Source organism: Equus quagga, chromosome 6 (genome assembly GCF_021613505.1).
Source record: "Equus quagga isolate Etosha38 chromosome 6, UCLA_HA_Equagga_1.0, whole genome shotgun sequence".
Classification (NCBI taxonomy): Eukaryota; Metazoa; Chordata; class Mammalia; order Perissodactyla; family Equidae; genus Equus; species Equus quagga.
The window spans coordinates 93,893,676-93,908,644 of record NC_060272.1 but is presented as its reverse complement, the minus strand read 5'-3'; positions in this window follow the sequence as shown (position 1 = coordinate 93,908,644).

Here is a 14,969-nt window from a genome sequence, read left to right as displayed (position 1 = left end):
CTATATATGTCTATTAAGTCCAACTGTTTTAGCTTTTCATTTAGCTCCACTGTTTCTTTGTTGATTTTCTGTCTGGATGATCTGTCCACTGATGCGAGTGGGGAGTTGAGGTCTCCTACTATTATTGTGTTATTTTTGATATCTTCTTTTAGGTTTGTTAATAGTTGCTTTATGAACTTTGGTGCTCCTGTGTTGGGTGCATAGATATTTATAAGCATTATTTCTTCTTGATGAAGTGTCCCTTTGATCATTATATATTGTCCCTCTATGTCTCTCTTTACCTGTCTTATCTTGAAGTCTGTTTTGTCTGATATAAGTATTGTGACACCTGCTTTCTTTTGTTTGCTATTTGCTTGGAGTATTGTCTTCCACCCCTTTGCTCTGAGCCTGTGTTTGTCCTTGGAGCTGAGGTGTGTTTTCTGGAGGCAACAAATTGTTGGATCTTGTTCTTTAATCCATTTTGCCACTCTGTGTCTTTTTATTGGAGAGTTCAATCCGTTTACATTGAGGGTGAGTATTGATGCATGAGGGCTTCATGCTGTCATTCTGCTGCTCATTTTCCAATTTTCCTGTGTTTCCTTTGTTTCTCGTCCTGTGTGTTTTAGCCTACCCATTGACTTCTGCAATTTCTTATGCTGGGTTTCTTATATTTCTCCTTATTTATGTTTTGTGTCTCTGTTCTGTTTGTTAGTTTAGTGGCTACCCTGAAGTTCGTATTCAGAGTCTTGTGTATAACATAGTCCATTTTCGGGTGGTCTCTTACTTCCTTAGCCTAGACTGATTCAGTCCCTTTCCTTCTCCCCTCCTAAATTATTATTTTCATCTCTTATTCCAACTTGTGTTGTCAGTTTGTGGTTAGAGTGATAAGATTGCCTTTGCTTTGGTGATTTCTTTCCCTTTATCCTAATGCTATAGTTGCATATTTGCTGTCCTATTCTGATTCTGTTTGTCTCCCTACTCTGTGTTTTGTGACTCCTTTCTCCTTTTTTTTCTTTTTTCAGGTATGAGAGCCTTCTTGAGGATTTCTTGTAGCAGAGGTCTTGTGGGAACAAAGTCCCTTAGCTTTTGTTGGTCTGGAAAAGATTTAATTTCTCCCTCATATCTGAATGATATTTTTGCTGGATAGAGTATTCTTGGCTGAAGATTTTTATCCTTTAAAGTTTTGAATATGTCATTCCAATCTCTCCTAGCTTGTAAGGTTTCTGTAGAGAAATCCACTGAAAGTCTGATAGAGGTTCCTTTGTAGGTTATTTTCTTCTGCCTTGCTGCCTTGAGTATTCTTTCTTTGTAATTCATTTTTGCCATTTTTGCTACTATATGCCTTGCAGTAGGTCTTTTTACATTGACAAATCTAGGAGATTTGAAAGCTTCCTCCACACACATTTCTCTCTCAATCCCTAGATTTGGGAAGTTCTCTTCTATTCTTCATTGAGCACGGTTTCTGCTCCATTTTCCTTTTCCATGCCCTCAGGAATTCCAATGATTCTTAAGTTGCATTTTCTCCTTGAGTCAGCTATTTCTCAGAGATTTTCTTCAGTTTTTTTAATTCTTAGTTCTCTTTCTTCCTCTGTCTGGAGTCATTCAGCCTGTCTATCTTCGATTATGCTAATTTGCTCTTCTATGGTGTCTACACAGGCATTCAGGGAATCCATATTCTGTTTTATCTGATCCATTGTATTTTTCATCTCTAGTATTTCTGATTGATTCTTCTTTACAGTTTCAATCTCTTTTGTGAAGTAACTCCAGAACTCGTTGACTTATTTCTCTATATTTCCCTTTACCTCATTGAGTTTTTTGATGATAGCTATTCTGAACTCATTTTCACTTAGTTTACCTATTTCCAAGTCCTCAGGACATACTTCTGTGTTTTTATTGTTTTCCTTTTTGGACTGGAACTTTTATAAATTGCTGGGTGGTATAGGAGCGGTTTTTGTGCATGATGCTATTATTTGGTTGCAGTTACAGCCTATGTCACTAGATGGGGGTCGAGAGCCACACGTTCTGAGCCCTCCACCTTCAGCTGCGATGGCAGCATGAAGTGTGGGTTGGGGGAGGAGGGGAACTTTCTCTCACGTGAACATCTGGATTCTGTTCAGCTCTTGCTCTCTGGTCTCCCGGGGCTCTGGCTTGATGGGGTCCCCCCACAGAAAAGCTTTCCCCCATTAGAGGGTTTCCACTGCAGGGTCTTTGGGAATCCTGGAAGATCCCGCAGACGCGTGGCCCCTCTGCTGCTTCTTCCCTCACACGCGGCAGCGATCCTAGTCTCTAGGGGAGGGAGCGAAGTTTTCTCTTACCCCATTCCAGCTCCTCCCAGGGTGGCTCCAGCCTCTTCGCCCTCTGTCATTTGGCTGCTGTGGGTCTCTGACGATTTCTGTTATTAGGATTTTTTTTGGTTGGAAAGCAGTTGCTCTTTTTGGTTGTAATTTGGAGGGGAGAGGGTCCCAGGTGAGCTCACTCTGCCATGTCACTGATGTCACTCATCAACTTTACTTTTTAAATGTTAATTTTAAAAACACATGTGAATGAAGACATAATAGAACACTTGTTTAATGGTGTTGAGAGCTAAGCTCGGATTTAATCACTACAAAATGGATTCCTAGCCACAGTTGTATACAAGTTAGTCTGTGAGTTTCCTGTGGAATTTTTTACATGGCTTATTCTCTTGATTTGTTCAACACAAGAAGGAAGAGGATCCGAGTGATGAAAATGAGAACAATAAAGAATATTTAAAACTAATAAGTATTCAAACATATGAAATTATAGAATATAAAACACATCATAAGAAAGTTGCAAAAGAAATTTATCTTGACATTATATATGGTCTTGAGACAATAGGAAGTGATTAAGGGTATTATTTCTGGAGCAAGATTTCCTGGGTTCAAATCCAGTGCTGCCACTTGCTATCTTTACTCTCTGGAAAAGGACTAAAACTCTCTTTGCCTCAATTTCTTCATTTCATTTGTGAAATGGGGATAATTACAGTTACTCCCACTTTGAGTGTTTGTGAGATTTAGTTACTCCACACAAACCCCTCAGAAGAGTGCTTGGCACATATTAAGCACTCAAGAAGTCAGCTATTATTTGTTGATATTCGACTGCACATATCCTCATTTATTTCAACATAGATTTTCCTATGAGAAAAGCAATTGAAAGATTTACCATAGTTACAGCTCTCTACCACCTTCTTTCCCCAATTGATCTGTCCAGCTGAGAAAATCAGTGATTTAATCAAGTAAAATTGATGTAAAATTTTCCCAAATATGCTAGATATTTGTTTTTCACATTTATATATTGAACTTCAGTCCCTCTCCATGTGCTTCACTTAGGATTTATAAGCATTATTGCTAATCTGGCTACTAAATCCCCAAAACATGTTAGTACAGCAACTCGATTCAGGTATTTCTTGCTCTACACTTCCTCCCTCCCTGATAGAATACACACACCCATCACTCCTCATTTCTCCTGGCAAGTTTTCTGAGGTGTGTACCAAGTTCTTGAAGAGCTGAATATCATCTTGCCTTGAGTTAAACAGGAGCCAGCTGGCACCATTTATCTCTCCAAATTACAAGAAAATGTGAGAAACAACAGGGTGTCTATACGGGGTTGGGCAGAGCCCTAAAGGGCAGCTATGTGTGAAAGAGTATACCACGGCAATGAGCTTGAGAATTAGGTGTAATCCTGGAAGGCTCAGACTTGACGAGACTTATCTCAATGTGGTTTCAGATTTTTAGATGTTTTTCCTACCCTATCTAGCTGCATCTTCAAAAGTTAGATATTTCCGTGAGAATGCTAGGTGGTGGGAGGAAATTAATTTTCTTACTTTTGTGCTAGAATCAATACACAGGTTTTTGATGGCTCCCCCAAATCCCAGAAGATATCAAACATTGGTTTTCTAATTATTCATTATTTTTGTTGAATTCTGTCACATTATCTTTTGATGTAGGCCAAGTTTATAATGGATCACTTGGAAAGGAAACAAACACTCCTTGGTAAGCATTTTATGTCTCATATGAGTTTAATATCAGTAAAAATTCATAAAGGATTTTTATTACAGTTAAAATGTTATGAAGTAATCTATATGAAACTACTTGCAGAAAGATTAGCCAACATGAATGTATGCATGATATTTTTAGAAAGTAGAAATAAGTAGGAATCTTTCTTAGCACTTCTTTCTGTGTATGCCTTAGTGAAAGAAGACATTACATAAGAAAAATCACAAATTTTTAATCTGGATTATTAGAAAGAAAGCATACGTGTTCATCCTAGAATAGATAGTTTTTCACATATTCATTCTTGTTACTGCATTTAGCAAAGCATAAGAACACAAGGACGGGATAATTCACTTTCAAATGTGCACAATTGTAGACTCTGAAGCAGCTGGTTGAAATGGATATAACCTTGAGAAAAGTCTGTACATTTAGCCTAAATGAAAGAAAACTTTGGAAATTATAAAGTTTTCTCTGTTGCATAAACAGATATTACATATTACAGACACTAGTTTAGGAACTAGTATAATAAAAGAAAGAAAGAACTGCTATCTAATATTACTGAATTCTCTAAGAGCCTGAATAAAGAAAATGTGCATGCATCCTTATTTTTTATAACAGACACATCTTATACTTGTAGAGAAGCCAATTTAACTTTAATACCTGGGCAGACACTGGAACTAATCATGGGGTAGTTTGTAATCCTCTATAAAAGCACAACATCCTGGGGCACAACCGCTTTCCTGAAAGTAGATTTTTAGCAACATCGTTCAAATATGATAAAAATGTATTTCAGGATATACTACAACACTAAAAATAAGCAGTGAAACTGTACATGCAGTCTTTAGAATTTTGATTCTGTTCTATGTGCCATTCTTATTAGCACCCTAGCGTTCGCTGTAGGCCAGCATATGGCTAGAGCAGTGTTTCTCAAACTTTTTGATTTGGGGACCTTTCTATAGTCTTAAAAACTCATTGAAGAGGCCAAAGAGATTTTCTTTATGCAGGAGCATAGCTGTCAATATTTATTGAATTAGAAGTGAAAACTGAGAAATTTTTAAAACTCAAGCGTACCCAAGCACACATTCTGTTAGCTGTGGATTGACATCATCCTGTGTCAGGTAGCCTCTAGAAGGCTTCACTGGACACTCATGAGAGAATAAGAGTGAAAAGGCAACTAAGTTCCTAGTATTACTCTGAAAATAGTTTTGACCTCACAGACTTCTGGGTCTCAGGGCCCTCAGTGGTCCCTGGAACACACTTTGAGAACTGCCGTGCTGCAGGGTTGGTAACTGGAAGGCTATCAGGACATTTGGCCACAGGAACTCTAAACGATCCAAGGGAGAAAAATTATCAAATAGCATCCCTTGGAGTGTAAATTCCGTCTGGCTGAAATTTGGTATTTCTATTAAAGATCCCTGGATAATGTCTCCAAGCAAATGATTTTTACTTAAGGAAAAAATAATGGTATTAAAAAGGTTAGGGATGAAGAAGGCTTCGGGCACTATTTGACAGATATTTATTGGATACCCACATTATATAGCAGTCACTGGAGAGGTGAAAAAAATCTTAAATATGTGATCTTATCCCTTGACATGTTCATAATCAAGGGAAAGAGATCACAAGTATGTGCTCCAATAGAATTAAGAAGAAAATTCTCAGACAACCCGATGGACAAGTCATTTCAGGAAGTCTCCCTAGCAGAGGTGACATTTATCACCAGGCGTGCACAAGGAGTGCAGCATTATGAACAGGAGTGTGCAAGGAGGTTAGTTCAGAGGAGAGGAGGCAGGCAGAGGGCAGATTCTAGGCAGAAAGACACGGAAGGGTGGAGCATCAGCACTTTCAATAACTGGAGCATCAGTTTGGGGTGGAAGGAGTTGGATGAACGGGGTGGGTGGGAGAGGTTAGGTCAGATTGCAGGTGGCCTTATATGCACACCAAAAAGACTGAGCATTGCCCTATAGACAGTGGGAAGCTGCTAAGGTGTTTCAAGCAGAAGGATGATTTGTTCAGAATTAGGTTTCAGAAAGTCAGCTTAGCACCTTTGTGGAAGATTAAAGGGATGAGGGTGAAACCATAGTTTGGAAGAGCCCTTTGGAGCATCTGGCAGTAATCCAAGCAGGAAGAGAGCCATGTTGCTTAGGCTCTGGAATCAGTTGGCCTGGGTTTAAACATTGATTTCTCCCTTGGTTTGGGGACCTCAAACAATTACCTCATATACATGTACTTTCATTTCCTCATATGTAGAGTAGGAAAGTAAGAGTCGCTACTTTATAGAGTTGTTGTAATGGTAGAATGACTTGATGCAATAAAATAAAACAATGTAGAATAAAATAAAACAGAATTACTACATTACTATAATAGCAGTATGTGTTAGTTATCATTATAGGTGCATAAATTAATATGGAAGAGGGCAAAGGGAACAGATTCTAGAGGTACGCAGGGGCTGGGATTCGCAGGATTTTTGTGACATTGTTGGATGGTGATGAGAGACAGTGAAATTATTTCAAACGTTTAGACTCAAGAGAATCCAGGCAAACGTTAGATGATGGGTGATGAATTCAGGACTAGGGCACAGAGAGAACAAAGAGAAACGAAGATCTATTGTCACACAAATATTTTTTATAAAAATCGTGGGAAACGCTTACCACAATTCTCTCACATAACGTGGAGCTGAGGCAAGTGTGGCTGATGATGAAAGATATCCAAGAAATTTTAAGAAACAAGATGAAGAATTCATTTGTGGCAAACTCTCAGACCAAATCAAGGGAAGAACAGAGTAAGCCTCTAACAAAAAATATGTAATTCCTCATTAAAATCAAGTGCTGTCCTTGAGAACTCGAGGGTGATATGCGGCCTTTAAGGAAAGAATAGGTACAAATTAAGAGAGAAGCTGGGAATTAAAGCTTGCCAAGATTTCTTTCTTTAGCATGAAAAAAAAAACGCTTAGAAAACTATCCACATATTCCAAGGAGGACAAAGTACTGAAGCCAAGGCAGCTAAAAGACCTGGGCGAGGTAAATTTCTGTTAGAATAGGTCAGATTTGGAGTAATAAAAGGTGTTAGGCAATGAGAAGTTTTTATTTTCTTAGATGGTCAAAAGGCACTAATTTAAAAGAAACATCAATTCTCTAAAAAAATGTGCAAACCTTGGCAGAGATCCATCAATGCTTAAAATGGAGTGAGTGAAAACCCGAACGAAACAGCACTTTCTAAAACACGGTTAATCCATGTAAAGTGCCCAAGATATCAGAGGAACATTTAAGACAGGCATCGCTCCATACTGTTCCTATGTTAACTGTGACAGGGTGGGAGAAATCCGGAAAGAAACTTCCTAATCCCAGAATAAGGTAGAGAAAAAGATAAATGGTTTCAATGGAGGGAGTTATGTTACAGTGATAATATTCTGTTCACTTGTTTCTTCAACAGGGAGAGGTCAAAGGGAGTGGGGAAGTGTCCTCTTTAAAATTAGAAGAACTTGGGGCCAGCCTGGTGGCATTATGGTTAGGTCTGTGCACTCCACTTTGGCAGCCCAGGGTTTGCGGGTTTGGATCCCGGGCGGGGACCTCAACACCCCTCATCAAGCCATGCTGTGGTGGCATCCCACATACAAAATAGAGGAAGATGGGCACAGACGTTAGCTCAGAGCTAATCGTCCTTATCAAAAAAAAAAAAAATTAGAAGAACTTAGCTAACTAACCCAATGCTAAGCATTATTAAAATCTGTGCCAATTCATAGACTCTGCATTCAGATGCTAGCCATATTTTATTCTAGTCAAATGTGATTCACAAAATGTGAAGCATTTTGCTTTTAAGCTCAATGTAGTAACTACCCCCACTGCTAGAATGTGTTGTTTAGCTTCAGGGAGAATTGCTCATGTTCTCTGAATGGATGAGGATCTAAATGACAGAATCATCAAATTAGAAGCTGGTCTTAAGTCTTGACGTTGATCACCAGGTATGTCTAGAAAAGCATTTTCTTCTGTTCCCTTTCTCTTCCTTTACTGAAATACCATTGATCAGTGCTTAAAATAGGAATTTGGATTTGTAATTGCCATGATGAGTGAAAGGATGCCATACAAGGGTGCTAGTTTCCTACCTCAGTATGTGAATTCACAGTCTCTGGGATCGATGTGGCACCTCACACTTATTCCTCCCTCTCTCTGCCCCCCGACACACACACACACATGCCCTTCTTGCTGGGAAGCCCTCCTTGGGGTTATAAAATGGATGAGATCTTTCTGAGATCTAAATATACAGGAACGCAATTTTAACATATTGTGTCATTAAGAAGTTTAGGAGCTTTTAGACACAATCTGGAGGTGGTGGAAAATTAGATGCGGTGTTGCATTAGACATGTTTTTAGTATTTTCTTCTTTTTGTAAAAGCTGTAATTTTCAGAGTTTAGAACCAATTTAATGTCCCTGGAGTTACAGCTTTTTGTATCCATTGTCCATTAGGTGAATTACTAAGCCAAGAATGGAATCCATGTATAATGTATAAAATACCGTGAAATGTCTTAAAAACAGTCTTTGCAGGGGCAAGAAAAGCATTGGGAGTCCATTAAATTTGGAGACAGTGAGTTCTGAGGTTCTTCTTATAATCATATAATGGTTTTTGTGCTTTGATAATATGATGCATTCGATATTGGAAGATTTATTTAAAAGTTTGATTTCAATGAAAATTTATATAGAACTAATGCAAAATGCATTATGTTTGACATTCCAGACAGCTTTCAAAACTAAGTGTATTATTTTAAAACCCCACTTTAATAATATTTATTGTATTTTAATACAAATTAATAAATAACCAATAAAATGCCATTCAATGTCTCATCAAGGATGGTGTCACTATTACAGGCATTTAATAAGCTGAGATTTACTTTTTAAATTCTCATTTTGAAGAAATTCTAGTGTGGCCTGAACATTAAAATGGTTTGGTCTAAAGAGAATCTTTATAAAATATACAAGATATATATGTACGTGTGTGTGATATGTTTAGACACACAAACCCGTCTCCAGTTACCTACTCAGGCCCTGATAATTTCTTGTGTGTGTCTACATACACATTCATGTTTACTACTGTATTGGTTAGTACTTTTTTTATCTGTATGTTACAGAAAACCCAGGCAGGCATAGCTTAAGTAAATATAGATCAGCTTTTCTCACATGTCAAAAGTCTGGGTGTAGAAAGCCCAGGGCAGGAGTGATGGTATTATGATGCGATCATGGACCCAGCTTCTTTCTATCCTTCTGATAGCGTTTTTAACCTTTTAGTTAGCTGACGGCTACAGCATCAAACCCAGGATAGGAAGACGAGAGAATGGACAGCATGGTACCAACCTCATCCACCCCTTTTATGAAGAGAACAAATGTCTTTCCAGAAGCCCCAGCTTATGTTGTATATGTCAGAAAAATGTCATATGACTCTACTTGACTATGGCTGAAAAGGTAAATTTTCTTTTCCAAACTCTGTAGGAAGTGTGAGAGGGAAGAGGTGGAGAAATACTGGGAAAGTGTTGGATTACCAATCAACAAATGAACAATGTCTGCCAAATTTCACTCATTTCTTTTTCTTTTCTATTTTTTCTCATGTTGGGCAACCTAAGCATTGTTAGTATTATATTAGATTGCACCATATAAAATTTCTAATATCTGTACATTGTTGATTTATAAAAATGACGATTCCATGTGGCTTACTCTAATCCTTACATTAAAAGCTGTAGATGGAGATACCTCTCTTATTACCAAGTACCCAGATAATAAGCTAGAAAGCCTTAATGTCAAATATTACACAGTCCATTTTAATTCCAGTATCTTTGAAGAAAAGTCCATATTTGAGTCCTCATGATAAACAGTAAGTGAATGATGAAGTTGTTCAATTTAATGAAGTTCTGACATGCCATGCATTTAGTTCTGAAGTCATGCAGAATATGTTATATTGGGCATGTAACACATGTTCATTAAAGTGTAATCAAGGTACCAAACAAACCTGCATGTAGATTTTCATCAAAATGCAATTTTAAGTTTGTGTTTTAGCAACTCTGAACTTTATTCACTGGGACTGATTTTCCCCTGCCCGTACACGAAAACTCATGCAGGATAATAGATGCTCCTACAGTCACATTAAGTCATAACACAGTCTCAATTCAGAAATTCAAATATGTAGACCCACAAACATTTGGAACTTCTCTTTTTACCCAGTTCAGGCCTGCTTTAGACTGAAAATCTGCCTGAGAGAGAGAGGCTCTAGCCGTTACCTCCTGCTGCATAATCATTGACCCAAGACCTGATGACTTAAAGCTATAATCATTACTTGTCCGCAATTCTGTGGATCAGCAGTTTGGACGAGGTTCAGTGATGTGGTTCTTTTACGTTCTCAGCTGAGTTCACTCATGGGTCAGCCGTCCGCTGGTGGTCAATGACTTCACTTGCACATCTGGTTGTTGGCTGACTATTGGCTGGGGCACTGTGATACATATTTCTCATCCTCCAACAGACTGACTCAAGTTCATTCATGGGTTGGTGATCACAGGATTTCCAAGACCAGCAAGAGAGGACAAGCCCCCGATGTGCAAATGCTTTATGCATCTTCCAGACTTGGCCAGAGCAAGTCAACCTAGATTCAAGATGTGGAGAAACAGACCACACCTTTTGATAAGAGGATTTGCAATATTGCATTTCAAGGGGGAGGATATGTAGCCAATTTTACAATCTACCACAAAGAATTTGAACTTCTACTCAATATTTTTGCCCTCTCATATTTTCTTCATTTCTCTAGCTACTATACATTCTCTGCCAGGGTCAAAAAAGGAGGGAAGAGAGGTGTGGGGATGGGTGTTTACTCAGCTAGGTGGCTTCTCTTTGCCTGGATCTGGCAGATAGTTAAAGTTGACTCATATGTGACACAGTCATGTGGTTCTTTCTTTCTTTTTTTATTTTTGTGAGGAAGATTGGCCCTGAGCTCACATCTGTGCCAGTCTTCCTCTACTTTGATGTGGGACACCACCAAATTACGGCTTGATGAGCAGTGTGTAGGTCTGCATCTGGGATCTGAATCCACGAACCCTGGGCCGCTGAAGCAGAGCACGCAAACTTAAGCACTACGCCACCAGGCTGGTCCCCCTCACTGGTTCTTTTTTTTTTTTGAAGATTGGCACCTGAGCTAACAACTGTTGCCAATCTATTTTTTTTTCTTTCTGCTTTTTCTCCCCAAATCCCCCCAGTACATAGTTGTATATTTTAGTTGTGGGTCCTTCTAGTTGTGGCATGTGGAACACTGCCTCAACATGGCCTGATGAGTGGTGCCATGTCCGCGCCTAGGATCCGAACCAGCAAAACCCTGGGCCGCCACAGCGAGGCGCGCGAACTTAACCACTTGGCCACGGGGCCGGCACCTCAGTGGTTCTTTTTACTAGGGATCTCTCTCATCCTTGACCTTGGCCAGAGGCACTTGTAGGGTGGGTAGTTGATTATAGTTTCTCCTTTGGCCCCAGGCATCCAGTTTTATAGCTCTAGCCTCTTGAATAGAGCCCAAGACAACCTGATACCTGCTCTCTCTCTGCAGCATGGCCCCCATCAGGTCGGTAGAATACACTACCCTGTCTTTGTTCTACAAATTCCAAAACTGCAAGACAATCTCAATACAGCAACAGTCTCTGTGATCTGCCACCAAAACAGCTCAGCAGCCTTGCTCTTGCCCTCTAGATTTCCTGGATGGGACTCAGACCTCAGTTCTCAATCTATGATAGCTTCATCGGTCAGAAGAATAGCACCAAGGCTCTGTTTTTCCCATTTGGACAAATTTCAAAGCTTCCAGTGTGTGCCTCCAGGCTTTGGGTCAGGAAGTGGTGCTATCATCCACTCTTCTCTCAAAGGAAGGAGTAGGGACTTTCAGCTTAGAGAGATTCTCTCCTAATTTTTTTTCCCTTTCATTTTTTTTTTCTGATCCTTCTTAATGTCTTTGATCTGGCTGAGGGGTGCAGGAGTCATGGAACAGATTCCATTTGTAAATTCTGCATATGGTGTGTGTATTGGCAGGGAACCTTTATTCCCTTTGTAAATTCCACATATGGTGTGTGTGGGGGGGCGGATCATATTGGTGTCTCAGTGAGAATGACTGGGGCAGGAAGGATTCCACCCTGTTAGGAAAGAAAGAAGGAAAGAAGGGAGGGAGAGAGGAAGGGAGGAAGGAAAAAGGAAAAGGAAGGGAGAAAGGAGGGAAGGAAGAAAAGAAGGAAGGAAAGAAATTCACTTTTTTAGTATCTCATTCTAGAGCCCGCTCATCTTTATTTTGTGGCTGTTGACATCAGTGCACAGAGCAAAAAAGGTGATCGCACACATATACTTTATAGACTGCCATCTTCAGTGCTGAAATCTTTATTTTTCTAAGATGAAACATATCCTGGCCTTTTTTATGTGATACTAAAATCCCCAGAACCACCAAAACAGACTGGAAAATTCCTTCATTCGAACAGCTCATGGGTCTTGACTTGCAGGATTCTGAAAGGAAGGGCTATTTAGGGATGCCCAGCCATGCAGGCAGACCTCAGGAACAATTGCATGGAAACTCATGTGAAGTTAAATTGGCAATCAGCTCTAGCATTTCTTATGGCAGAGCTGCCTATTGGGTAAATAGTATGCATTTTATAAAAACATTCATAAATGTAAATTCACACAAGAGACTGAAATGGCTCCTTAGGGTTAAATGAAATACATATTAACAACACTTATGAATAGTAAATAGCATGCACTTTTAAAATGTGCTCAATGTGTATTTACATAATAGCCTGTAAGAGTTCCGCTGTCAAGTAAATAATACTGTAGTTGCCCTTGAAAGTCTTTAATTACCTACAGTATTTGCAAAGTACACTGTAATGGATTTCTGGTTTGTGTTAGCACTCCACTCTCTTCTCAAATTTGTTCCTTTTCTTTTCTTCCCTGGTTTCAAATGCATATATATTTATGAAAATAAATTGGCATTGAAAGAAACTACCTATCTAGGTAGAATGGCCTTGAATGGTTTCACTTATGTGAGAAGGAAACTTTTAAAGTGAGATGGCAATATTGTGCTGACAGCGTACCCACAAAAAGCGTCTTATAAATGAAAACAAGTAAACAAAAAAGAGAACACCTGAGGGGTGATGGAGCAGCCAACTGTGGACAGACTACGCTTTGGTGAACTAGAGCCAGTGTTTCAGCCTTCTCTTGTGCTGTTGTGGGAGCTGATAGCTCTCAGATCTGTTTCCTGTTCTTCCACTGTATCATAGGGATTCACCGCCTGCTCTATGCTTCTCAGTCTCTGTTACCAGCTAGTGTCTGCCTCCTTATGGGCATGGGGAGTACTGGCTGGAGGCTGGACAACAGAAAGAAGATAGACATCAGATTTCTTTTCTTTTCTCTCTGCTTCGGGCATTTATCCAACAATGGTGGTAGCACAACACACCTCTGGCTCACCTTCTAGCCCATGCCACAGATCTGCATGGTTCCAACATCCATGTATGGCCTAGGATCCTGGGCTCCAGACACACTGCCTCTACTCTCCAGTGCTCAGGTGGTAGCAACATCCTGCATTTGCTCATCTCTGTGTTCCTTCATCTTCTCTTGGTTGATCTTCCATTTCTTCTAACCTGTAGTAAGCAATTGCCCGGATTAAAGTAACCCTTTTGAATTACCTAGTGTGGTAAGCTTTGTTTTCTTGGATGGCCTCCGACCAATAAAACGGGCATATGGAAGTTCCCTTAGCTGAAGAAGTTGTCCAGGTGGGTTCAAAGATGTAATTGCTTTCTTTCCTATTCCCTACAAAATGTCTCTTGTGACTTCACTTTAAATCTGTTAGAACCCATCTGATATTAGTGTCTTTTTAAGACGAAGGAGGCAAATTTAGACATTACATTAGACAGAACAGAGGTAAGGCTAGATATTCAGACCAACTGCTTAAAAAGACAGCATTGCTCCAGAAATCTCATTAATGGAAACAGTGGCTGTTGTTGTCTTATCTCACTCCTTTGACATCTCCAGCCTTCAGAGGTGCCCGACTGTAAGACTTTTGTTCTTGCTGGCTTGCCATTGCACCATTCTCAAACCACATAGTTACAATCGGAACTAACTTCAGGCACAATAAATAATGGAAGTCAGTGAAAAGGTGGTGGAGGGGATCTTGATAAAATGATGTGCCTTGACTAGAGGTAATTCAATTTTTGTTTTTAACTCCATATGAGTCACACCAAACACAACCGTTGCCAAATCTGACCCTCTGGGCTGCCAGTTCGAGACCTTTCCTTGACTGCTCCATTTGGCAAGAAGCAATCACCTGCCTGTCTTCCATATTCCCATTGTTGCTCTGCCACCCTTCCCACCACTATGACCAGTCACATTCTTGCCTTGAATTTCAGGGATTCATGGGTCCTACCCCATCCCCCAGTCAGTTAATACCCTACCACCCTTATGTCCTGTCCCTTATTCTCAACCCCATTCATTCTTCCTCAAGCGCTATTTTCCCCATACTATCATGAGAAATGTACGGCATTTGAAAATCATCTATTAGAAATTCATTATTTTGAAAGTTATCATAAAGTTTTCACTCTTATTTTATGAAAACATACTCAACGACTCTACATTTTACTTAAAATTTATGTCAAATGTCACCATTGCTAAGTCGAGAGAAATGAGGAATTGAGTGCTTACAATGAGCTAGGCACTGTTTTAGGTGTTTTAATTCATTCCATCTCATGTTACCCTCACCCCACAATCTTCCATTCTGTGTGACTGAGAACAGTGCCTCCGGGAGAAAGAGGTTACATCTAGAGTAGGTGGGGGGTGGAGACAGGTGGGAAAGAACTAAAAACAACTTCCCTAGCTCCATGGTATTGCCTGGAGCTAAGAATTATCCAAGTTAGAGATGTGTGAGCCCCCAGACTCCTGGAGCTGGGCTGGCCCAAGACATCAGGGAGTCCAGTCTCCTCTATTCAGCCATATTTGC